The 26,634-nt window shown below is 43.5% G+C and overlaps 2 pseudogenes; both read left to right on the top strand.

Moving 5' to 3' along the window:
- The first annotated feature begins 253 nt into the window (after positions 1-253).
- LOC140685408 (zinc finger protein 532 pseudogene) lies at positions 254-26,634 on the top strand (annotated as a pseudogene).
- On the top strand, positions 25,514-26,634 carry LOC140685380 (zinc finger protein 532 pseudogene; annotated as a pseudogene).

The raw sequence follows: 26,634 nt of genomic DNA, 5'->3' as shown, positions 1-26,634 counted from the left end.
ATGGGGGCGGGTGTATTTCTGTGCTGGTGGACCAAGGAGAGCCTTAATCTCTCCTATCGGGCTGGAACTCCAGCCCAGAACTCCCACCACCTGGCAACCTTCAGTCCTGCGAGCACCTAAAGGCCAAGGGTAGGGGGTGAGGTGGGGAAGGAGAGCCCCTCTCTAGGCCTGGTCTTGACCCCTCCTCTCCTCCAGGTGCCATCTTCCAGGAGAATGTGCCCAAGGATGACAGGGCATTTCCAGCTGGCTGCACCAGACCTGAGCCTCAGTGATGACATCCTGCAGACCTAGAAGATCATCTGCTCTGTCAAGGTCATCGAGGTCAACAACCCTTTTCTGGCCCTGCGGGAAGGTGAGTGGCCGGCCCCTGTGCCCAGGGCTAACAGGGGTGGGGCCTGCCAGGCGGCACAGCACTGGAGACCAGCGGGGTTGTTACCATCTGGGCAGCGCAGGGACCCCTGTGTCCCTGGGCAGTCACCGTGCTACACAAGGTGCGGCTCCCTTCCTGGCCCACCAAAGCCATGGCACTGGGAGTGCTCTGCCCTGCAGGACTGGAGTGGAGAGCTTGTGAGCAGGTGGGCTCGGCTCCTTGCGGGCCATGTCACAGGCATGTGAGGCTTGTTTCCAGCTCTGTGGGCCAGTCTGTGTGCCCAGCGCTGGTGGCATAGGCGTGTGTGGCTCAGGGCCCTCTTTTTGTTGTGTTTGTGGGTGGGTGTGTCTGTGCGCTGGGTGTCTGGGGTGGTGCCCCTCCCCCTGACCTAGGTGGGCTGGTGTCTTCTTCGCTGCCTACGGAGGAGCCTCTGGCACCCAAGCCCGTAGTCTCTCCTCTGAGGAGCACAAGCCTGGAGGCACAGCATTTCACGGCCCCTCTGTGCCTTGGCCTGCCTTTCTCGGCTGCCCTTCTCTGGTTTTGGAGGAGCTGCGCTCTTGCCATCCCTGCCTGGCCAGAGGTGGGCGCTGTTGGACCAGGGAAGGAATGGAGTTGGGCCAGGCCAGGCTTGGAGGTGGGGGGTGGGAAGAAGAGCAGGGAAGCAGGTTGATATTGATGAAGTGACTCACAGGGTTGCTGCCTGCAGCCACCTGTGTGGGCGGGGCTCTGGGTACCCGTGGCCGCCGCTGCGCGGAACTGCAGTCTTGCTGCAGCCTTACACTTCTGAGTGTGCATCGCAGACAGAACCCAGCCAGCCTGGCCCAGCCCCTGAACAGCTGGCTGTAGAGCCCATAACTTGCTCTATTTGGTGGGCAGGGGTCAGGCAGAGCCAGTTTCAAATCCCAGCTCTGTGACTGATCTGCTGTGTGATCTTAAAAGGTCACTTTCCCTGTCCAAGCCCCAGTTTCAGTGTCTGTGAAGTGGGGCTACCTCAGTGTTGTGGTGGTGGATATTGAGAGATGATGTACACACAGCAGGAAGGAGGCTGTTGGCAAGCAGCCAACTTTGGGGAGCCCAGCAGCGGTGTGCTGAGCCCTGTGCTGTAGTTAAGGGTTTGGGCGGTGACACATTGAACCCTAAGTGGGCCTTGTTTCTCTTTATGTCCTGGCTACTATCTGCTCTGTTCTCCTGTTCCCTGGACAAGAATACATGACACCCCTTGGTCTCTGGGCCCTGCCTGGTTCTACCAACCCCCAGGTCAGGGCAGAGACATGGACCCCACTGGCTAGACACCATCCTCTCCAGCCCCTTGGCTAGAGCTCTTGGCTCAGTCTGTCCGTGTGCCAGCCCTGACGTGGCCTGAGCCCCTGCAGGCTTGGCCCGGGCCTGGCCTGGCAGGTGGTCTCCGTGCTCTCTTTTCCGTACGCAGCCCTCCTGCTTGGTGCAAAGGCAGAGGCATTAGGCCTTGCCTTAGCTCTGCTCCTGGCCTGGGGCTGGGGGGTTTTTCCATCCTTTTGTCTGAGTATCCAGAGGCCTAGGAGGAAGGGTGGGGCCACACGCTGGGCCCTTGTCTGGGTTCTGGGCCCGAAGCTCTGAGACAGGAACTCGGCACTGGGCTGGGCTCCCGGGGCGTGTCACAGTGGTGCCCATCTTGGGAGGCCGGTGACAGGAGCTGAGGGGCCCTGACTTGGTTCTGCCCCAGGGGTCCTGGCTGCCTTCCCTGTCATGGCTGCAGACATCATGTGCTCCTCCCCCTCAGTCCTGGGTGGTTGCAGGACCCCTGCCCTCACTGGCCTCTTCCTCCCTCCCTCCCAGGCTCTGACTGAGGGGGTTGGCCTCCCACTGCCTCAGGGCCCACATGTGTGGGGTGAGATCCCTGCAGCTCCGAGGGCCCTTACACTGGGGTACAGTGGCCTGAGGCTGTCTCCACCCCACAGCCCTTTAGACATTTAAAGACAGCCACTGTGCCCTCAGACTTTTTCAGGCTTCACATCCTGCAGCCTGAATATTTCTCATTCAGTTGTCTTTTGGAATTGTTCATTTTGTCCTTGCCCCTCTGAATGCACAGCATCCCTGATGTCTCTTGATAGGGGACTTAATTTGCTGACCTCAGCTTTCCTGCCTCTAAGATGGGGACAGTGGTCCCTCCCTTAACAGGTTGTTTCCAGGACCAAATGAGGTAAGGACAGTGGAGAACTTAGCTGGTGCCTGGCACTAATCAGTAAAAGCCCCTGGATGGGTAACAGGGCAGATGGACACATGGGACCTCTGTTCTCTGAGACCCCCTCAAGCTTGGGGTCATGCTCAGAGCCACTCGGGGTCCCATGGCATGTGGGGCTTGTTGCATTTATAGCTGCCCAACCCTGCCACCTCATGCCGGCCTTTCCCTCCTGGTCAGCTTCTGGATTTGAAGGTCTCTCCTGGCAAGAAATGATAGGAGCTGATGGCACAGCCTCTCCCAGGCAGGGGCCACTTCCACGGGGGATGCTGAGGCCCAGCACAAAGGCTACAGTCACACCGAGGGGTTTCCCATGCTCACCGTCTGGAGCGGGGAATAGTTTTGGGGAACTCATTTCTGGAAGGTGTTTCCCCTCCTGAGCTGTTCTGTCAGGGGTCAGGGCCACGGGTCTGTCCGTCCCCTCTGAGATGTGCCTGTGGGGCTGGTAGTGGCTGGCGAGGGAAGGGAGGTTACCCAGGGGAAGCAGATGCTCACCCTGGGCTCCGGGTGCTGGCCTTGGAGGCTGTGTGATGTGATTGCTGTCTGGTTGTTGGGTATGAGCAAGGAACTGGGTTTCTAGTCTTCTGTTTTTAATCGAAGTATAGCTGGTTTACAGTGTTGTGTTGGTTTATTTGGTGCAGCATAGTGATTCAGTTATGCATCTACAGGTGTTCTTTCTAGTTATAGGTTATTACCAGTTAGTGAGTACAGCTCCCCGTGCTCTACAGCAGGACCTTGTTGTCTGTCTGGTCTGTAGGTATAGTTTGTGTCTGCTCATCCCACACCCAATTTATCCCTCCCCTCTGCTTTCCCCCTGGTAACCATAAGTTTGTTTTCTGTGTCTGTGAGTCTCTTTCTGTTTTGTAACGATGTTCATTTTCATCTGGGTTTCTGTTGTCTCCCACCTGGGAATCCTCTGGCGGGCTTGGGAGACCCCCTCCCTGGCCTCATTCTCCACATGTGTGAAATGGGGATGATGACTTGGGGAAGGGAAGGGGGAGGGGGAGAGAGGAGCAACTGGAGGTGTGGGGCCTGTGAGCCTGGCTGCTCGAGCTGCCGACCCCCTTACCCCCACACCCCTGCCGCAGGTGGTGAGCGGTGCCCATTTGCAAGGAAGTGGCTACCAACCCTCCTGCGCTGGCCTCTGAGGAAGCAGGAATTAGAACGCTCCTGGTGAGCCAGGGCTAAAGGGGCTTTGAAGCTCTGTGTTGTTAGTGATGGAGTCCTCATCAGGAGCCACCTGGGGAGCACAGATCAGGGGTCCAGCTGTGTCAGGCTGCTTAGCTCCTGGAACTTCATTAAAGGGAGGACAGCGGGTCTGTTACGAGTATCAGCTCCCACTGAGCAGTGCTGGTGAGTGCTCCAGGGAAGCTTCTAGATGGCGGGGTGCAGCCGGGCAGGGACTGTGTGCCAGCTCTGCTCCAGCCTTGCCTCTGGGGCATTCTTTAGGAAGCCCTCCCTGGCTGCTCTGTCCCTGAGGGGCTGGGGCCTTCGCTCTGTGGCCACGCCATCCTGCCCATCTCCCCACATGTCATAGGGGTCACCTGTGGGGTCTGGGAGTGCAGGCACCATTTGTTCTGCCTCTCACAACTCCCAGCAATGCAGGAGCAGAGCAAGTGTTTGTTGTGTGGCCGTGTGAGTGTACCTATGGCATGTACACGTGTGGGCCTGCAAACACACAGGAGTGTTGTCTGTGTGCCCTAGTGAGCTCCCAGGCATAACACCTGCAGATGGGCTGAGACTCTGGTGGTGGGTGAGTCCAAGGCTCGTCTGCTTGGAGAGCTCCTTCCTGTCAGGACCCAACTTCCGTGACAAGGAGGCAGAGCTACGGTGCCCTGGGTGATGTGGAGTTTCTGCTTCACATGTCTGAGAGGAAGCTGTTGCCCCATGTGTGCTTGTGAAACTGCTAAGTTGGACCACCTGAGAATACCACCCCCCAGCCTCACGTCAGGGAATCCTGCTGAGGGTCTGAAGTCACTCTCTGTGTTAGTTATATTAGTCATGTGGGTGTCAGGAACACCTGTACCGGCCTAAGCAGATAGGGCATGGCTGGATCCAGGGGCCCAAATGGTATCCTTGGGACATTGCCTCCTTTTCCACACCCTGTCCCTGCCTACCTGGGGGTGGGCCTCCCTCCCAGGCAGCCTTACCCATTCAGAGCCCCCAGGCTGTTGCAGGCACATGTCTAATCAGCCCAGCCCCCTGGTCCTGCCCAACGGGAAGAGGGAGACTGTTTAACAAGAGCCTCCCAAGTGTCCTAGGATTGCTGCTCATGGGCCCGGCATGGAGACAGTCTCCTCGCAGACCAGTCCTGGTGCCAGGGGAGTGGGATGCCAGTCCCTGAGCTGAGAGTGAAAGGGGCAGAATGGATGTGGGTGGTGTCATCTGAAGAAGAGAAAGGAGGCTGGGTTCACACAACATGAGCTTGCCCTCCACCTTCTCTTTGCTGCCCCCTGGAGGTGAGAGCAGCTGTGCTGCATGGGGCTTCTCGGCCCACTGGGTGCCCTGGGGATCGGGGTTGGACTGGAGGCTGTGCAGCCACACTGGTGACCAGACCTTTCTGCACAGTGGATTCCAGACCTCAGACTTTGAGGACTTGAAAGCTCTCTGGGGGCGGGCAGCATTAGAAAGGAAAGAGCCAGGCTTTGAGCTCTGTTCTGTGCCCATGTGGTCAGGGAGGAGACCAGATGAGGCTGGGCAGTGCAGGAAGGCTTTTGTGGGGAGAGACACTTGCACTGGCCCAAAGGTCATGAGGCTTTGAGTAAAAGATATGAGTGTTTCAGGCTCATAGGAAAGATTGAGCTGAGCTGGGCAGTGAGGGAAGGGTGGGGACCAGCCTGGTGGGGCAAGGGCTGGGAGGGGTAAAGAAGGGAGAGGATCCTGGGTCTGAGCCCCTCCCCCCAGGTGTCCTGAGGGTCCTTGGGAATGTGATGTGACCGGGACCTCTCTTCACACCCTGAAGTCCTGAAGGGAGGAGGACCTGATGGCCAGGAGGTGGAGCACACTGCTCTGTGGCCTCCTCCAGGTCCTGGGGTGTCTGTGGTCCTTCCCCTCAATATGTGTGATGTCACCATCTTATTTCCAGGAGAGGAGTGGGGCAGTGGGTCTTGGCCTTATACACCGTGCCCCCACTTTATATGTAGCCACAACCCATAACCTTGGCTCCAGACTCAGCCGTTCCCACCTGGGAGGATCTTTCCTATCCCCACACCCTGTTGTGGGCAGGGCTGTCTTCTGCCTTAGGGATGGCTCATTTGTGGTCACCCCTGAGAGCTCACCTAGGTTCCAAGGGAGGGGGAGAAATCCCAGGTACGCAGCGAGAGTCCTGGCTTTGCCCCATACCCCAGGCCAGCTCTGCTCCTCCTTCTGTCTGATGGGGACTCTGCCCCAGGCTACCGTGGACCCTGGGGGTCTGGACTGACCATGGCAGAATTAGGAGGGCAGGAGTGAGCTGTCTTATTGACAAGAGCTCCCACATCCTCCTGGGCAGGTTCTGTCCTGCTCTGAATAGAAATCCTCCACACATGAGACAGAGCTCTCTCGGGCTCTTCCTGATCTCGTTGAGAAGTCTCCTGACATACTGGGTAGAAGATCTAAAGATCAGTAGGTGGCTGGATGCTCAGAGAGGTTTATCTCTGCCACAGGGTGGTTAGGCCCCAAGAGTGTGGACCTGGGATCAGGCCCCTACCCCACTGCCCTCCAAACTCAGGCTTAGGCAGAAGTGATGCTTCACAGCTCTGCCAGCCACCAGCAGTTCTTACTCAGTCGGTTATGGTTTGCTGGGCTTAATTACTTTAAAATTAATTTCATCTGGAGAAAGCAGGCAGTGGAGGTGGAGGGAGAAATGGGACCCTCCTTAGGGCCGTGAGGCTTGGCAGGGCTGATGGGATAGTTTCCAGCTGGGCCAAGGCCACTCTCTGGGAGAGCTCTGGCAGGCTGCCCATCCTGCCTGCCAGGTGTGGCAGGGACAGACAAGTTGGCTAAGAGTATGATCTGTGGCACAGGAGAACGTAGCCAGCCCGGGGGCCCTGGGCGCAGATTGGGTGCCTCATCTAGTTTGGGAGCAATCATGGGAGGCATCCTGGAAGAAGTGACTCCTGAGCTGGGTCTTGAGGTGGGTATTCAGAGGCTTGATCGGACTAAAGATCAAGATGTTTGATGAGACCCTAGGTATTGGTGTGCTGTTTCATCAAATGACAAAAAGTCAAGTTGCCTGTCTATTTTTGAGGTGTTAGCAGCAATGATGTTCAGTGCTTACATTGGTTTGTCCATTTGGGGGTGAAGAAGGATGATATTCTAATTACATCATTTCTTTTTCATTTATCAGCTGGTTTAATTTTGTAATGGGACACTTCCCTCCATCTACAGCTACCCATTGAAGCAGTTCATAGAGGAAAGGCAGGTTAGATGCTTCTTTCTTTTCATTTATTAATCCATTATTAAGACAATGAATTACTACTTTGTCATCCTGCATAGATGATGAATTTTGAAAACCAAGATGAAGTCAAGGATTAAAACCTATTTGATGGATTATAAATACACTGCAGTTATTGTATTTGCTGATGTTCAAACTGTCTCATCTTGTCACCAGTTAGAACCCCTTCAGGTTAGCTCTTAAGTCCTTTTGATGTGACCCAAGTAGCCTGAAAGCTTCCTTGACATCTGGTTTGCCAAGATGTTTCAAGCTCATCTTGAATGTTTCCTGCCCAGGACTAGAATCAGTCATTTCTCCAAGAAACCTTAGTTTCTTTTAGTGGGAAATAATATTGAATACTAAATATTTGACACTGGTATCCCCCCTGCTTCTGGCTTGATCATCATTTCTAGGTCTTTTCCCTAGGAAGTGCTAGATATTACATATTTGAGAAAATTCTCTGTTGTTTATACAGATACATCCAATTCAAATTGAGAACTGTGAGATTTTTACTTAACCTCTTCTGTGACATCTGTTTCTTGTTTCTTCCTCATTGGCAAATCTGGTTCTCAAAGGCACAGGGAATAATTGAATTAGAATATCCAGCTAGTCATTTGTTTCACCTCAACTGATGCACACCCAAGTTCAGATGTACAATGTCCATAATACCGTATAAGACCTCAGTGAGAGAAATTGAAGACAACAGGAATAAATGGAAAGATATTCCATCCACGTGGATTGAAAAAGTTAATATTAAAATGTCCATATACCCAAAATCTACAGACTTAATGCAATCTTTCATATAATCCAATGGCATTCTTCACTGAAATAGGACAAAAAATCCTAAAAATTGTATGGAAACACGAGACACCCAATAGCAAAAACAATCTTTTTGAGAAAGAACAAAGCTGGAGGCATCGCATTCCCTCATGTCAAACTATATTACAAAGCTATAGTGATCAAAACAGTATGGCATTGGCCTAGACAAACCTACAGATAAATGGAACCAAATACAGAGCTCAGGAATAAATCTGTGCATTTATCATCAGTTACTTAAGTCAATTTACAACAAATGTCTAAGAATATACAATGGGGAAAGGATAATCTCTTCAGTAAATGCTGGTGGGAATGCTGGACAGCCAGAAGCAAAAGAAGGAAACTGAGCCACCATCTCACACCATCCACAAAAATTAACTTAAAATGGATTAAAGCCTTGAATGTCAGATCTGGAACTATAAAGCCTCTAAAAATAAAAAAGGCAGTCAGCTTCTTCATGTCAGCCTTGGTGATAATTTTTTTTTTTTTGATCTGCCTCCAGAGCAAAGGAAACAAAAGCAAAAATAAACAAGTGGGACCACGTGAACCTCAAAGGCTTCTGCACAACAAAGGAAACCATCAACAAAAAAGCTCCCTCTGAATGGGAGAAAGTATTTGAAAATCATAACTGACATGTGGATAATATCCAAAACATGTGAGAAGTCATATAAATCAATAGGAAACAAAAAGTAAAAAAGCTCTATGATTATAAAATGGGTAGAAGATCTAAATGAATACTTTTTAAGAAAGATATACAGGTGGCCAATAGGTACAAGAACAGAAGCTCAGTGTCACTAATCATCAAGGAGGTGCTAATGAAAACCACAATGAGATACCACCTCACACTGAATACAATGGCTATTATCAACAACAACAACAGAAAAGGCTAAGACATTACAAATATTGGAGAGGATATTGAGAATAGGGAACCCTTGTGCACTATTGATGGGAATGTAAATGGGTGCAGTCACTATGGATACAGAATGGAGTTTTCTCAACAAATTCAAAACAGTACTACCATACAACACTGCTACCCACTTCTGGTATGTATCCAAAGAAAAGGAAAACACTAACTTTTTTTAAAAAATTGAAGTACAGTCAGCTACATTGTGTCAGTTGCTTGTGTACTGCTCAATATCATGGTCATGCATATAAGCAAAATACTTGCTTGAAAAGATATATGCACCCAAATGTTCACTGCAGCATTATTTACAACGCTTAAGATGTAGAAACTACCCAAGTGTTCAGTGACAGATGAGTGGATAAAGAATGGTGATATAGGTGTACAACGAAATAGCCAAATAAAAGAAAGAAATCTTGCCATGTGATAATATGGAAGGACCTCAAGAGCATTATGCTCAATGAAATAACTCAGAGAAAGGCAAATACTGGAGAATTTCACTTATATGTGGAATTAAGAAAGAGATCCAAGCTCATAGATACAGAGAACAGATTGGTGGTCCCAGAGGCAGGAGGTGAGTGCGGAGAAATGGGTGAAGGTGAAGAGGAACTAACTTCAGTTTTAATACAAATGAGGCATGGAGATGTAAGAAGCAGCGTGGTGGCCATACTTAATAATATTATATTGCATATTTGAAACTTGCTAAGAGAGTTGACCTTCAGAATTCTCACCAGAAAAAAAATTGTTTACGCGTGTATGGTGATGGAAGTTCATCTAGACTTCAAATAGGGAAGAACAGACCTGACTCCATGTTGATCTGTTTCTTGTATTTTATGCTTTGTATTCTATTGGTTTTGCTACAAAGTAATCACTAAAAGAATGTTGTCTCTAGCCTGAAATGTACAGGAGAGCCTATTCTCCAGGCTCTGACCCTTAAAGAAGAACACCTTTCCATTCATATAGAAATAAAAAGTTGCAAAACACAGAAGAACATTGGTCTTGTGGAGATTTATAGGAACACTGTGACCAGATCAACAGCAGCAAAGAAGGGATTCAGGTTCCAGGAGGTTTTCACCAACCAACCACAACCTCTCCCCTTTTAGTATGAAAGAAATCTGAATTTGAACTCGGGTAAGAAGGTTTTTGGGGACACCAGTCTGCTATTATCTCCATCTGCTGGCTTTCTGAATAAAGTCACTATTCCTTGTCCCAGCAACTCCTCTCTTGGTTTATTGGCCTGTTAAGTAGCAAACAGTAACAGCTTGGACTCATCAACTGACTTGCGGTGACTGTTTCACAATATGTACAGGTATGGAATGATTATGTTACTCATTTGAAACTGACCTAATGTGTGTGCCAACCATACCTCAAAAAGAAAAAAAAAAGCTACAGTATCCTAAGATAAATATAATATAGATGTAGCTGTGACTTCTGAAAAGTTAAAACTTTAGTTGCATCACATGTCAGTTCTCTCCTCCCCCTTCCCTCTCTTTTGTTTGTACCATTTCTACATTCTCAGAACATAAAGCCATTAGGAGACAGGCTGGGACCTGGGACCCTTTACCCGAGTGCTCATGTTGATTTTGTGGCAGAAAAGCCCAGTGACACCATGTCTGCTACGGGGCCAGGTACTGTCTGACCTCTGTCTAGGATGTGTGTTTCTGTATTTCAATTATTCTTTATGATTTTCTTTTTTAAAATAAGATAATTGTATAAGGCACCACACTAGGGTGGAAACGGTTGGCCTTTTTTCTCATTTCTCTAGTTTCCTACAAAAGCTCTATATAATGCCAGACTTTGGAACCATCCAGACTCAGAAGAACTACCTGGGCCGCTGGTAGTTAACCTCAGAGTGCCGCAGTAAGTGAAATATCCTTTATAGTTTCATGTTTGTGTAACGAATTATAAATTAATTAATCAGTTGCTATCTTCATTCATAATTTGAAAGTCTCTGGCTTTTCTAATAGTTTATTTGTGACTTCCTCACTGAAATTTAGTGGCTTAATTTTATTTATTAGAAAATTAAAGACTGTGGACAGAATAACAGAAATCCTGGAATTGCTAGGTTATAAATGAAAGCCTCAAAAAATATTAGACTGCTTTACTCCTGACCCACACTTTATGGAAATGCAGTATTGTGTATTTCATGTTTGTATTAAGAGCTGTATTATAAATTATATTAATCTTCAAGTTGCATTCTGTGATTAGATCTCTTCTAAATCAAATTAATACTAAGATTTTTGTTGATTAGATTTTTTTTACATTTCTAAATACGTAATTTATATTCAGTTTCAAATAGGTCAGGAGGACTTAATGTAAAGTTTCTTTCAAAGGAAAGACACTTTTGGAAGAAAGTCAGGTCTTTTCAGCTTTGCTTAATTAAAGCATTTCTTTTGTTAGACTAAAGCTTCTTTACTGCAGCAGGAACCAGGTTGCCCTTTATTGGGATTGTGGCTATGTGTGTTTTTTTAAAAGAAATACAATAAAAATGAAAAATAGAAATGAAAGGAAAATAAAGGAAAAGAAAAAGTAGGCTGGTTTATAAATAAGGCTCTGAGTGCTCTGTGCTCCCTCTAGTGGTGGTCCTAAATCATTATTTGTGTATAATGCTGTCATGGTGACCGCATGATGGGTATCCAGGCTGCTAACGCTGCAGTGTAAAGTTTAAAAGTGGTGAATCTGAAACCCTAAAAGTAACAAAGGATTTTTATTCAGAATAGATAAGAAAATATAGAGAACAATATGAAAAAGATAAACTTTGCTGGAAAATAAGGAAGGAATATTTGACAGGGGGACTCACAGTAGAAGAAACACAGTTAACTGATAAATACATAAAAACAGGCTCATTTTCAAAACAGAAAAATACCAAGCATAGCAGTAAGATACCAGTTTTTACCATTAGGCAAAAATTTAGACACACCCACACCCTCTTCATGCAATTGTGCTTATTACAACTTTTGTGGTAAATTAATTCAATGTATTGATCTATAGTTGAAATACATGTACCCTTTGGTTTATCCACCTCACCCTTGAGCCTCTATATGGTAGAAATAACAGTACTGGTATGTATTTTATTGAACTAGCAAATGATCGATTCCTGGAAATAATGGATTTTCTCTGAAATAAGCCAGTGGTTAAAAAAAAAATTTCCACTGGAATTTGACACATTGTAAATCAATAAAAAATGTTTAAAAAAATTTCTTCAGTTTAAGACTTTTCTGATACCAATTTAAATAAGTTTAGGTTAACAGAAAAAGGCATCTAGTGTGTTATAAAACTACTATGGGGTTTTAGCTTAGTGGTAGAGCACATGCTTAGCATACATGAGGCTCCATCCTCAGTACCTCTATTGAAAAAGAAATTAAAAGTAAACAAACAAACAAACCTAATTACACAGTCCCCCAAAATACTATGGGCTGGTTGCATGCAGTATTTTTTTTTTAAATCTCTACAGTTGTTGCTTCAGAGTTCTTGTTGTGCATCAATATTCATTAATGGTGCTTCTCATTTTCAGACTGGACATTTGGCTATGGACACGTTACTGTCTCCTACTTCTAAATGAGCAGGAGACTTGTTAAAGAAGAACTCTGGCTCTTGGGTGGTCTGGGTCATAATGTAAAGCTATGATATATATACATAAAACATTTTAATATATTATTTAAAGCCTGAAGAAAATTCACATACTTCAAAGAATAATTGCAGCAGTTTGAAAAGATCTCTTCTCTTTAGTAGCATCTTGAAAATCTTTTAAAGATAAAGCCATTAACACTTTGATATGGGAGAGTTATGGAGATTAAAAAAATTAATTACAATCTCATATTTTAACACTGCACAGAATAAAACTTAGAATAAGTAGTATTCAGAGAAGTTCTAGCATATTCATAGCATGTGTACAGATGGCTTTTATATGTTAGTTAAGGGGATAAGTATCGAGGTGATGAAACATGCTAATGTATATTCATTTCTTTTCTCCTAGTGAAAGATGTGTGGATCATTTAAGAGATGAAGATGAACAGAAACTAGTGGCCTCATTATGGGGAGCAGAGAGATGTTTATGAGTTTAGGTAAGTGTAAGTATGAACAAATAATGGGAGAAATTATTTAATCTTAGATATGACTCTGTGTGTGAGACTGTCATAGTTTTATATTAAACATCCCTAGAGTTTTACATTTACTAATCCAAGTTGAAATCGTAACGCATTCTTGAGCAACCAAAGTTAAAGAACATGTTAAATGAGCAGTGTAGTTTTTTTAAGTTTGTTGCGCCATATGAAATCATGCGTGTTGTTTGTTCATATTGCCAAGTGTTATAGTTCTTTCCTTAATGTGGAATTCTGCTTAAATATATTAACTTGTTTGTAGAAAATAATACTTAAATGCAGTCAAGTTTTTGTTATTTTTTTAATTAATATGAATTTTCTTGATGTAACTACTTAGTCGCATTGTTATAATCACAGTTTATAATATTTGGCTTTGAAGAGTACTTCTGAACTGTATGCCATAAGTATATTTGTTTTTTGAATTTTCTGAATGACGTAACTAAGTTCAGAGTAGACTAGAATTTATGCTGCCAGTGAATTTCAAGACACATAGACTGTGTGTTGGCCAGATTGGATTATCAGGGGATTTTTTTGAAACACCTGTGGGAAAATGATCTATTATGAATGAAAAGTTTCTGGCATAGATGAAATGGAAATTATTTCTTGGCTCTTCTAGGGTGCTTCAAGTACAGTTGATAAATATAATTTTTAAAAATCCTAGATGAATCCACTTTAAGAACTTTAAATGTTAGCTTGTTTATTAAATTAGTGATTGTTCTTTTCTGAATAGATAAACAAGATTATACTGTATAGCACAGGGAAATATACACAAAATGTTATGGTAGCTCACAGAGAAAAAAATGTGACAATGAGTGTGTATATGTCTATGTATGACTGAAAAATTGTGCTGAACACTGGAATTTGACACAACATTGTAAAATGACTATAAATCAATAAAAAGTGTTAAAGAATAAAAAAAAGCTTGGTAATTCATTACTGGGAATGTATGGTGCAGAATATATTAATTATGAATAAGCAACTATAACAGTGATGTTTTAATTTTGTAGTAAAGCAATAGCTCTATTATTTTCAATTTAGAACACGGGGGTTGCTATTCCCTTAGATGACAAAGGCTGATAATCCTTCTTCATCTTTATGTCTTTTAGAGCACTGCGTGTGGTGCGTGAATTAATGAATGAATGTTATGGATTGCCATGAAATTTCAAAAATTTCCTTTTAGGTAACAGTGCATAATCCAAAGAATCAAAGCTATTTGATAGCATAGAAAGATTCCCAACTCATTGTTTCATCAGCTAAGTAAGTTTTTCTGAAATGTCATGCTTTCTTTGTTTTTTCCTTTCAAACTGATGTACAGTGCTGTGTTTTTAGTGTACAGCATTGTGATTCAGTTACAGATAGATAGATATCAGTAGATAGATTCTTTTTCATTATAGGTTGTTACAAGCTAGTGAATGTAGTTCCCTGTGCTGTACAGTAGGACCTTATTGTTTATTGATTTTGTTTATAGTAGTTTGTGTCTGCTAATCCCAAACTCCTAACCTATGACTCCCACTTCCCCTTCCCCTTCGGTAAATACATGTTACCAAAGATAAAAGTGTCTATGTCTGTTAGTTTCTGTGAGTAATTATTGTTTTGTAAATAGGCTCATGACATCTTTTTAGGTTCCCCTTATGAGTGGTATCATTGTATTTGTCTTTCTCCTTCTGGTTTACTTCCCTTAATATGATCATCTCTAGGTCCACCCATGTTGCTGCAGATAGCATTATTTCATCCTCCTCAGTGCATGTAAAGTTTCCAAGTCTGTCTCCAGCTCTGGTTCTAGCTCATTATAGCAGCTTCTTCTTAATATCTCTAGCCCAGTTCTTGATATTGCTGCCTTGGTTCTCTGGTCTCTAGCCTGTCCAGTATAATCCCAGTACCACAGGGGGTTAACCTTCCACAGATCTCTATTTTGTAACAAGAATCCCAAACTCCAAATCTGTGTGATTCCTTATTTCTTTGGATGGATGTCCAACATCCTTGGTATAGTATCAAATACCCACTTCAGCCTGACTCATTTATCTGTTTGTAACCTCTTATTTTAAAGAATTTCAAACAGATAAAAGCAGACAGTAGCATCATAACCCCTGTTGTACACCTCATTCAGCTTGAATAACCAGCAGTCATGGCCAGTCCTGTTTCCATGTATAACCCTATCCATTCCCCCTTCTATATTATTTTGAAGCAACTTACAGATTTCTAATCATTTAATCCATAAGTACTTGAGTATATAATCTCTAAAAGAGGACTCTTAAAATATAACCACAGTACCATTCTCATAACTTATAAATTATTAATTGCTTAATATTATATGTGCAGTCATTATTCAAATTTCCAATAGTCTCAAATTTCTAGGAGTCTCTAGTTTCTAATAGATTTGCTTTTAATCTGTAGGTTTCTTTGTCATCTCTGTTTGTCTTATATTTATTAATTATATCACACTTAGGTAGCCTTAAGGCATATTCTGGTTGTTCTGTAACCAAGTTTACCCTCCCTTACCAAAGTATATTCTTGCAAGTTAAAATCTGTTTCTTAGTTTGAAAATGTCTTTTGTGTACTTCATGACCCCTGACACGTGCCTTCTAAAAGGAGGCAGTTAGGAACCTTTGTGATTAGGACCTTTGTGTCAGATGTCTTAGAAGAGGCAGTAGAGGTCAGAATTGGATGTTTGTGAAAGACCACTCATCTGGCTTTTCCAAATTTTCAGCAGAACCCTGATTAAAGCAGGGACAGCATATTGAACAATTAAATATTCTCCTGCTGTTCCCACCTCACCTCCCAGCAGCTTTATTATCTCAGTGCTCCTTAAAGCCTGTGAGTTAACAGTAACAGCATGGCAATTCTGGTGAACATCCCCAAACTTCTAAAGAACAAATTATTTCATGTCAGACACAGGAACCACTTCTTAACCAGAGCGTACGTTTTAAGGAGCAGCTGGAGAGCAGTCAGATGTAGTACAGTTTTCTTTAAGGGTTTTGTGTGGTTTTTAATACATGAAGACTCAGCTGACAGAGTCAGCTTACTTCGTCTCTCATAGACTTTGAAGTCAATGGACATGGTGATTTACAGAGTTTTCAGAAATACTAGACCCACTTAAAGATTATATTTCCTTGTTATTTTGGGTAGCATCTTGAGAACCCTTGGCTATAGATGTTACCCTTGTATGACTGCCAGGAAACATGTCAGTTAAACGACCTCATGTTAAAAATATGATGTGGGGGGTTGGGTATAGCTCAGTGTAGAGCACACACTTAGCGTGCACAAGGTCCTGGGTTCAATCCCCAGTACCTCCATAAAAAAACTTGGTTTGTTCTGGTGTTTATGAAGTATTTAATATTTATCTATACAAGGTTATTATGCAATATTAATATAAATAATATTCTTTGCCTAAGCTAAGAGCTTATATTTGAAATGAAAAAACATCTAATTGAAATTCAGAAGTGCCCGGTGTTAGCTTTTAAATGTTTAACTTGTTTGGGGAATGGGTTGTGGTAGGTTGTTATGCTGGAGAGTTCTGTAAAATGGGGGACAGCTGTGGGCAGTAAAGTTATAAACATCTGCATTGAATTTATAATTTTAACTTTGCTCAGAAAAAAACTTTAGTATCAAGTTTTCCCAAAATAAAAGCAAAATCTTAGCAACTAGTGTGACTACCCAGACATGTTTGGTACACAATTAAATAGGTAGTACATTTGAAGTTCTTTAATAGAAAAAGATGAATTTGGCAGCATTTATGACAAATTTAAAACAGTAAGGTCCAAGTAGGTAGAAATTCTTAATATAACTATGTTTGTTTAACATAACAGTCTATAATTTGTTTTCTCTTAAGAACGTTACATCATTGTACAGAGTTAACTAAGCAGTATACCCGTGCTGAGAACAGTATTTGTTCACCCGACAGCCAGCCTCTGCCTCCCCGGAATATCACCAATCACGTGGGCAGAGCAGTAGAAGACGGCATGAGGGCTGTCACTGGGGTGCTGCTGCTCAGTTTAACTAATGATAATGGTAGGTCGTATTTTCTACATGTATTCTCACTGAAAGATTGTATTACATGTAAAAATATTACTCCCCTTGTTTCTTCTTTTCTCAATGTCGTCATTTTAAAATTGCTGTCATATAATTCACTTATTCATGTATAGATTTAACTGCTATTAGCAGTTGATACTTTAAAAACCAGCCTGGTAGCCTGGCTCAGAAATATTATTGTCAACAGTGTATCTCAATAAAGGAATAGCTATACCTTTTTAATTTTTAATATTTGTGTTAATACACATTCGTTGTTAGTGTCATAAAAATGATGACAACCTTTATCCTCTTCCCATTCCCTGTTTCAGAATGGGGCAGCAGCACAGCAGGAGGGCAGGGTGGCATGACGGGCACAGCGGTGAGCTGTGTGCTTCAGGTTCCACGGCACCTACCTCAGGGGCAGAGGTTTGGTATTCGAGGGCTGGTGAGTTCAAGTAACTATTTCAGAAATGAGTACTTGATCTGTTAAGATGACCAAAACTTCATCTTAGTTTTGGATTTAAGAATCAGTTGCTCAATATATTGTGAGTTTCAATCAATTCCTTATGAATATAACCTCTTAGAGCGCACAAGAGAGCCATGAAGGGCCATGTGTGAAAATAAAGGGTATAAGAACTAAAAGTGGTGAAGTCATTCTTTGGGAAGACCATTATTTATAATTATAAATTGGTTATCGACCATTCTGAAAATGATAGCACACTGATTAGTTTTCTGGCTGTCAACAAAAGTTGTATATTCATTTGTTTTAATTCTCACCTGTGGTAACAGGCATATTTTACCTTTTGTAGGGTTTAGGTCTACTGGTCAATCTAGTTGAGTATAATGCTTGGAATTGGCACTGTCTTGTCAACATGGAAACATCATGTTCTTTTGATTCTTCCTTCTGTAGTGGAGAGGGGGATGGTAGTTTAAGGGTGGCTGGACAAGTCCCTACAGTTCAGGCTTTAGTGCAGTAAGCAACAACTTAAAAACAAACTAACACCTTCGATTTTTACATCTGTCCAGTTTCTTCATCTGTTGTTACCTTCTCTCACTCCTACCTTCCCTCCCGTCCTCTTCCTCTTCCTCTCTCACCGGGTCAGTGAGGCACACTCAATTAGACTGTGTACGCTTACTTATCATTTACTTACTCTGCTGACTGTTTTCAACTACTGTAATCACTCCTTAGGCATTGTTAGCAAAAAACAGAAACAAGGCCTCTTTGTTTATGAATCAAATGTAGATTATTAACAACAAATCAAGTTTTAGCTTTATCCCATCTGGTTCAAGTCCTCCAGCATCACTTACTGGTCTGATCTGTGCCCAGGATGTGTGTACCTAAATACTGGGGCATACCATTCAAAGTATGTATGTCTTTGGAGTAATTTCCTGGCTTAGGAATTGTGTCAGAGTATGTATATTTAAAATTGATGTCCCCAGCTTGCCCCACCCCAATCACATACTCCCTCGTCAGCTGATTTATACTCCCCTGTAAAACTGTATGTGATTTTTTGCTTCTTGGCAGTGCTGGCTGCTACTGGTTTTCACTTTTGCCAGTTTAATACTTTCTGCCAGTTCCTAGCTACCTTGGTCATTTCCTTAAGTGACAGTATGCACATGTTGAGAAGTGATCATGAACCTTTTCTTTATTACTATTTTTTCCAAAGCCTTTGCTAACCCATTAATCCTTTTGGCCTTTCTGAAACTAGAAATGCTTGATCTGTGTCTTCAGGTATTAACCTGCAACAGCTTCATGTTTTCTTGAGTCATAACTAGGAGCCTATCATCATTCCTTTTCAAACATTTGGATCTCAGGACTTCTTTATTCTGTATACTTTTATGTGATATAAAGTATACATTATAATAATTATTGGGCATACCAAGTAACTTTTGTTTATGTGTGCTTTATCTATTGATAAATTAGAAGTCAAAACAAAAAACTCTAAAATTCAGGAACTCATTCTATTAGCCATTGGTGTATAAACATAATCACATGGCATGTAGATTCTGGAAAACTCCCACCATGTAGTTGTGAGAGAATGAAAGGAGTCAGTTGACCTTTTAATATACTTACGAATGCTGTTTTGAGCTCACAGATTCCTGAAAGGATTTGGGGGACCCCTAGGGAACCTGGAACCAATTTTAAGAAATACTGCTTCATATAAAGCTGAAATTTTATTTTCTTGAGGGTATTAAATTTTATATACCATGCTTGTGTATATTTAGCAAAGTTTTGAGATCTCCTTGGTATGTGGTTTTCAGGTAGCTGTAGCTGTCATTAGTAACTCAGGGTTTTCCCCAGTCATATCAGTGAGTATATGAAATGCTTTCTGTACGTTCGGCACTGCAGCAGCACATGGAAATAAAGTGAGTGAAGGCAGGAGGTTTTGGGGTTCCCTTTTACAGTTTTTGGTGTGTCCTTCCATTGACAATTGTACTTCCATTGTTAAGTATTCTAGTTGAGGTCCAGTTCTAGGTCTTTATCTGAGAACTAGCTTTTTACTTTTACTGGTTCTTGTTTATCTCTTAATCCCTTTAAATTCATTTTAAAGAAGCCACATTGCTTTCCCCTAATATTATGTTTTGTTCAGTGTACTTTCTTCCTTCCAGTTAATTTATCCAGGCTGCTAGGATTTCAAAATTGTTTAATTCTTGGAACTTTTCATTTGTATTTTTTCCTCCAGTTTCCTCTCAGTATAATCCAAATTAAGAAAAAGTGTTGAGATTCTCAGTCTTATAAACAGAATGCCTGCATCATTAGTAGGTGCACTTAATTTGCTTGATTGAATTTCAACAGCTTTTATACTTTTGCTTTGGCCTTCAGTTGGATGAGGAGCAGGGGCATTTATTGATATCTATCCTTGTTTACCAGACAAATGCTTCTTAGGGTTGGTGATGTTTAAAAGCAAATTGAGCCTTAAGTTTGCATATATTCATGCTGGTTGGTGATCTCTCTCAGTGGTCTTCAAAAATCATCTTTCTCAGCTATTCCTTGAGCGAGAGAGAGCAGCCCAGTTGGCAGAAAGTAAAACAGACGAGTTGATCAAAGATGCTCCCACCACTCAGCATCGTAAGAGTGGAGAGGCAAGAAACAAGTGGAGAAACACAGTGGGCGTCAACTGAGAAGACGGATGGTACAGAAGAGAAACAGTAGGAGGAGGAAGATGATGAAGAACTTGACCTCAATAAAGGTATGTTTATTTTGATGTATTCAAATGAAATATGTGTTGTTTTTCCTCCGAAGCATGTTTAATTCATATGTTGTTATAATCTTGCTGTTTTTATGGCCTCTCTAGTTCAGTGCAGACAAGCTTTGATATTTCAGTGCTTGTGGGAGTTCTTCACAGGCTTCCTAGCAGTGGGGAAGGTATTTGTCCAGTGCAGGCAAGGTCTGCTTTCCTTTTCTGGTTCTCTGTTTACTTATCTGTAAAGAAAAGCACCTGAATAATAGGACCCCTAAAGGTTTTTATAGTTCTGAAACTTGGGGATTCTTTTATTGGCCTCACTTTGTAAACTGAGAGCTATTGTCATAAATTACAGTAATAGTTCTCAAAGACTTTTGCCCATATTTTTAATTGGGTTGTCATTTTTTGGTTGAGTTGTAGAATTCTATACATTCAAGAGACTTGACTCTGATCAAGTACCTGATTTGCAGATAAATTCTGTGAGTTGTCTTCACTTTTTTGATGGTGTCTTTTGAAACACAGAAGCTTTAAGTTTGATGAAGTTCAACTTACCTGTTTTTTATTTTGTCACTTGTGGTTTTGTTGTTGTGCCTAAGAAACCATTTCCTAACCCAAGGTCACAAAGATTTAGTCCTGTGTTTTCTCCTAAGGGATTTATGGTTGGGCTCTTATATTAAGGTCCTCTTCCATTGTGTTATTTTTTGTTGATGTGTGTGGATATTCCATTTTCCTAGCACCATTTATTGATGTTTAGCAGTTTTGAAGGAAAGATGACTAACAGAGGTGTTGGTTTCTTGGATGATTTTGTGTGTGTGTGTGTGTGTATGTGTTTTAATGTACAGTTTTCGGTTTAAATATTTTCAGCTCTTCAGCATGCTGGGAAACACATGGAGGATTGCATCGTGGCCTCATACACAGCACTACTTCTTCAGTGTCTCTGCCAAGAGAGTCCAGTAAGTAATAGTTCAGTGTTGTTTTATGTGTCTTAAAAAGATTCCATTGTGACAGCTTCATATCATTACCTAATTAACTTATGACTTTTTCTTGCCCCCTTACATTTGGTGACGTTTAGAAGGTGCGTTTCACAGTAAGAATATATTGGGTTTAATGAGGAAACCCCCAGGTTAATGGAGGAATGGATTCACTGGGGCCTTGGTTGATGTCAGAGAGAACTTCAGCTACAACCTGTGCCCAGCTGGCTTCAGATGCAAAAGTCCAGCCTCAGTGAGGGCATCAAAGATTCAGTTTTTGTCTTTACACTCTGCTGTCCCCTGCATGTCATCTTGTCTTTTGCTAGCTGTCTTCACGGCCCTGTGCAGACTCTAGCTACGTGTCTTGTCTACTTAACTAATGTCCAGTGGAAGAAGGTGGTCTCTTCCTGTATATTTATTTGTAAGGGCAATGGTTTCTTTCCCCTAGGACCCCTGCACACCCACTGCAGAAAGGAGCCTTCCCCTCACCTTGGCCAACATTGGCTCACTTGCTTTTCTTTGATCTACCCACTGGCCAGGAAAATGGGATTACTACGTGAGATTTAGTTCATCATTATTTAACTATGAGAAGTATGTGAGTGTCTAGACATTTGGGCTGAATCAGCACAGAGGTGGACAGGTCCTGGCTATTGGGATGGTCTCCTTTAAAAAGGGGAACAGATGGGTACTTTTTTAACAGAAAGGCCCAGTAGAAGAGCCATATTTTTAAATAAAAGAGAGGGTTTTTCCCCCTTAGCTGCCATGGGCATTCAGGTTGCAAGAAGGAGTGGAGGGAGGTCTATTGTATAGTGGGGTGGTTAGTTTTTCTTCTCTGAGGCTAGAGGACTAGAAGTGAAGACCGTGATCTGAAGGGCATCTATCAACCCTCTCACATTTCTTCACTTTTGCCATCGACTTTTCTGCATTGCCTTGGTTTCCCCCTGTATCCGTTTGTCTTTAGTCCTGTGTATTTTTCTGAATCCTCCTTGTCCATCTCTTCCATATTTACATTGTAGTCCAGTATATTGTACACTGTAGTCAAATGCACACTTGCCCACTTTGTTGTGGCCCTTAGTGGCACCAGCACTTTCAGGATCCAATCCAGAGTTTTTATTATGGCTTTGGAGGCCCTGCAAGATCTTTATCCCCCTTCCAGTATATATAATCTTTTCAGCTCAGCCCTTTTTTGTTATTTCCTTAAAATCCAGAGATTTTTAAGGGAAAATGAGAAACACATACCAAGCAAAGGGAAAGAAGATGCTCCTTCAGTAGCACCCCCTCCAAAAAAAAAAACAACCTAATGGGCATGCTATTTAAATTAAAGATTTTTAGGTATTGTGTTTGGCACACACCCAAATTTCAGTCATGGTCTTTCTTTTTTTTTTTCATTTCAGTCATTTTATTCTAAAAGGAAAAATTTTTTTTGACATTTTAAAATGGGATTGTTTAATTTTTTTTGATACTGTGTTGTATGAATTCTTTGTATATTTTGAGTGATAGTCATTTTACAATGTTGTGTCAAATTCTAGTGTAGAGCACAATTTTTCAGTTATACACAAACATATATATATTCATTGTCACATTTTTTCCCACTATGAGCTACCAAAAGATCTTGTATTATTTCCCTGTGCTGTACAGTATAATCTTGTTTATCTATTCTGCATTTTAAAATCCCAGTGTGTCCCTTTCCACCCCCCACCCCCTTGGCAACCACAAGTTTGTATTCTATGTCTATGAATCTGTTTCTGTTTTGTATTGATGTTTTGTTGTTTTTTTAGATTCCTCATATGAGTGATCTCATATGGTATTTTTCTGTCTCTTTCTGGCTTACTTCACCTAGAATGACATTCTCCAGGAACATCCATGTTGCTGCAGATGACATTATGTTGTCAGTTTTTATGGCTGAATAGTATTCCATTGTATAAATTTACCACGTCTTCTTTACCCAGTCATCTGTTGATGGACCTTTAGGCTGTTTCCATGTCTTGGCTTTTGTAATTAGATCTTTTCTGAAATTGTATTCATATCATTATCTTGCTTATTTATAATCCCAAAAATACTTTGACAGGAATAAGGAAGAGGGGGAGAGGGAACTGGTTGCATGTTTCCTAAGAGGGGTGACATGTAGTCTTTCCTCTCCTGCCCCATCAACAAAAATCAAGTCAGAAACTTCCCTGTTCCTCCTCCTTTTGTGGCAACGTATTTTCTTTTGTGTTTTTTATTATAGGTGAGCCTCCTTAGAAGAACTTTTCCATTTATTTTTTAAGAAGTTTTAAGTCATTTTTAAAATTTGAAATAGAACACGTTTTAGACAGGCCATGTATTTTCCTTGTAACAGATAAGTTTGTATGTAGTCTGGCTGCTTCTTGCTAATTAATGAAGGGTAACATCTTAAGCTTAAGCAAAACTGGAATCTCTACATCTTACAACTGTGTTGTTAAGAGAGAAATGGAAACAAATTCTATAAATCTTAGTGTTTATGAACCTCTTAAAGTCAGAAGAATGGATGATAAATTGAAGGAAAACTCTGAAAGGGTACTTGAAAACAGGGCCCATGAGGGGAAGCTGAGCTCTGAGAAGAATGACAGCTCCCTTGGTGGTGTGGCACCATCAGGGACCAAGCCATCCTCCAGGCTTTCCTCCTGTATAGCTGTGATCGCAGCCCTCAGGGCTAAAAAGGCCACTTCCAACTCCTCTAAAGAACCAGTGACCAACTCCTGGGAGTCCTCTGTTACCAAAAGAAGTAAATGACAGCCCTAGAGCCACTGAAAAGTCTCCTGAGTCCCGGAGTCTCATCCAAGGGATGAAAACAGCATCCCTCAAGCAGCCGGGTGTTCCCCAGAGCGTCTCCAGTGAGAACGCTAGCGAGGGGTCACCCTCCTCTCCTGCAGGGTCGATGCCAGCAATCCCCAAAGTCCACATCGAAACCATCAAGATGTCCTCTGGGGAAATCAAGGGGATGGTGATGAGGGTGTTGCCCGAAGTCAATCTTGATGCTGGAAAAAAGCCTTCAGAGCAGACGGGGCCCATGGTGGTGTCCGTGATGTTGCTTCTGTCATCTCCAGCCTCAGCCACTGTCCTTTCCTTCCAGCCTCAGGGCACCTGTGCAGTCAGTGGTCATCACCAACGCTGTTGCCCCTGCCAAGCTGATGCCCAAACAGGTCACGATCAAGCCTGTGGTGACCGCCTTCCTCCTGGTGTCAGCTGTGAAGACGGCCAGCGCGCAGGTCGTTAATGTGAAGCTCACCAGCAACACGACGGTGATAGAGACAGTCATACCTGCTGCCTCCATTCAGGGCACCAGCAGCAGCATCATTAATGCCACCAGTGCCGCCCAGCAGCAAACTGCCGTGGTGCTGGCCTCCAGCCTGGCCAACGCCAAACTCGTGCCAAAGACTGTGCACCTTGCCAACTTCTGCCTCAGGGCGCCCAGGCCACCTCTGAGCTCTGCCAAGTGCTCACCACATCTCAGCAGCAAATAAAGCAGGCAATAATTGATGCGGTGGCCTCACAGCCACCCAAAACGGTGTCACAGGTCCTGGCAGTGTCCTCCCTGCAGAGTTCTGTGGTGGAAGCTTTCAACAAGGTGCTGCGCAGTGTCAGCCCAGTCCCAGTTTACATCCCCAGCCTCAGTCCTCCTGCCAACACGGGCATCACATTATAAACCCGTGGGTACAAGTCCTTGCAGTGTGGGGACTCCTTTGCCCTGAAAAGACCCTGACCCAACGCTAGGACAGATGCAGCGTGTGCATTGAAGTGATGTGCACTGTAGTAGGAACCTCATTATTGACAAGTGCAGCCTCCTGTCCCATGCCCGTGGGCACAAGAAGGGAGTGGTGATGCAGGGCTCCCACTTGATTCTGAAGCCGGTCCCAGCAGATCAAATGCTCATTTCTCCATCAAGCAGTATCCTGCTTCATCTTCCACTCTCCTGAGCTCCATGGGAGCCGGCACCCACACTGTAACATAAATTCAGTCTGACGTAACTGAGATGGTCACATCAGCCCCTTTGAGCACACCCATCCTTCCAGCTGTGCCCCTGGATGAAGACCCATCCAAGCTCTGTAGGCCTAGTCTGAAAAGTTTGCAGTGTAAAGAAGTTTTCCAGGATGAGACATCGCTGGCTGCCCATGTCCAGCAGGCTGCAGATGTGAGTGGACAAAAGACTTGCACTGTCTGTCAGATGCGGCTTCCTGACCAGTGCAGCTACGCCTCCCACAAGAGAATCCATCAGCACAAATCTCCCTGCACATGCCCCGAGTGCAGGGCCATCTGCAGGTCGGTGCACTTCCACACCCACGTCACCAAGAACTATCTACACTACACGCGGAGAGTTGGCTTTTGATGTTTGCATTGCAATGTTGTGTACCCTGACGTGGCTGCACTGAAGTCTCACATGCAAGAGTGAAGTCTTCTACAAGTGTCCTATCTGTCCAGTGGCATTTAAGTCCTCCCCAAGTACACATCCCCATGCCTACACGCAGCACCCCGGCATCAGGATCAGAGAGCCAACAATAATATAAGTGTTCCATGTGTGACACTGTATTCATCCTGCAAACCCTGCTGTATCACCACTGTGACCAACACATTGAAAACCAGAAGGTGTCTGTTTTCAAGTGTCTGGACTGTTCTCTTTTATATGCACAGAAGCAACTCACAATGGTCCGTGTCACGTCTATGCATGGAACACCGAAAAGCATGGAAGGGCCTCCAAACTTGGGTATAGACTTGCCTTTGAGCATTAAGCCTGGAACTCAAAATTCAGCAAATCAAAACACAGACACCAGATCCATGAGTGGGAAAGAGAAATTGGGAAAGGAATACCCATCACCTATGAAGAAATCAGTGAAAACAAAAAAAGTGGCCAGTCCTGGGTGAACGTGTTGCAGGTGTGACCACCTGTGAGGAAGGAGCATGGGAAGCAAATGAAGAATCACCCCTGTCGCCAGTGTGAAAAATCTTTCAGCTCATCCGTCAGCCTCTGCCATCACAACCGGATCAAACACAAAGGCATCAAGGAAAGTTTACACCTGCTCACACTGCCCAGACTCCAGGCGGACCTTCGTGAAACAGCTGATGCTGGAGAAACACATCCAATTCATGCATGGTATTAAGGATCTTGACATGAAAGAAAAGTTAGAAGCCACCAATGAGGAGGAAATGGAAATAGAAGATGCCAAGCTTCCTAGCCCCAAGCGGAAGTTAGAAGAATCCGTTTTCTGGAGTTCAGACTGCCTAGAGGAGCCATCACCCGACCCCTGAAGAAGCTGAAGACAAACACCCATTGCGATAGTCATGCACAGCTGCGTTTCTACATGTGATTCTTGATTTGTTAATTTAGTCCCAGCAAGGAACTTTAGGACCATATGATCTAATTTTATGATATTGGATCCCTGAGGGAATCAAAGGTGTCCTCTGAGACTTAAGGGACAATCAAGGGGGGCGAAATGAGAACAGAAGCAAGAGCAGAAGGTGAGATGTGACCTGGGGGACCCCTGGGATCAGGTGGGTCCTGGCTGAGGGGCACTCTGGGAAGGTGTTCAGGTGTAAAGGGCTTGGCAGGTGAGGAAGATGCCTATGTATGATGACCTCCTGTCGGGACAGCTCCAAGAGAGTCCCCATTTCAAATACATTTGCAGACCTGTCCTGTC

The sequence above is a fragment of the Vicugna pacos genome, chromosome 11 (assembly GCF_048564905.1).
Source record: "Vicugna pacos chromosome 11, VicPac4, whole genome shotgun sequence".
Classification (NCBI taxonomy): Eukaryota; Metazoa; Chordata; class Mammalia; order Artiodactyla; family Camelidae; genus Vicugna; species Vicugna pacos.
The sequence above is the reverse complement of the archived record's forward strand: the minus strand, read 5'-3'. Positions and strand labels throughout refer to the sequence as shown.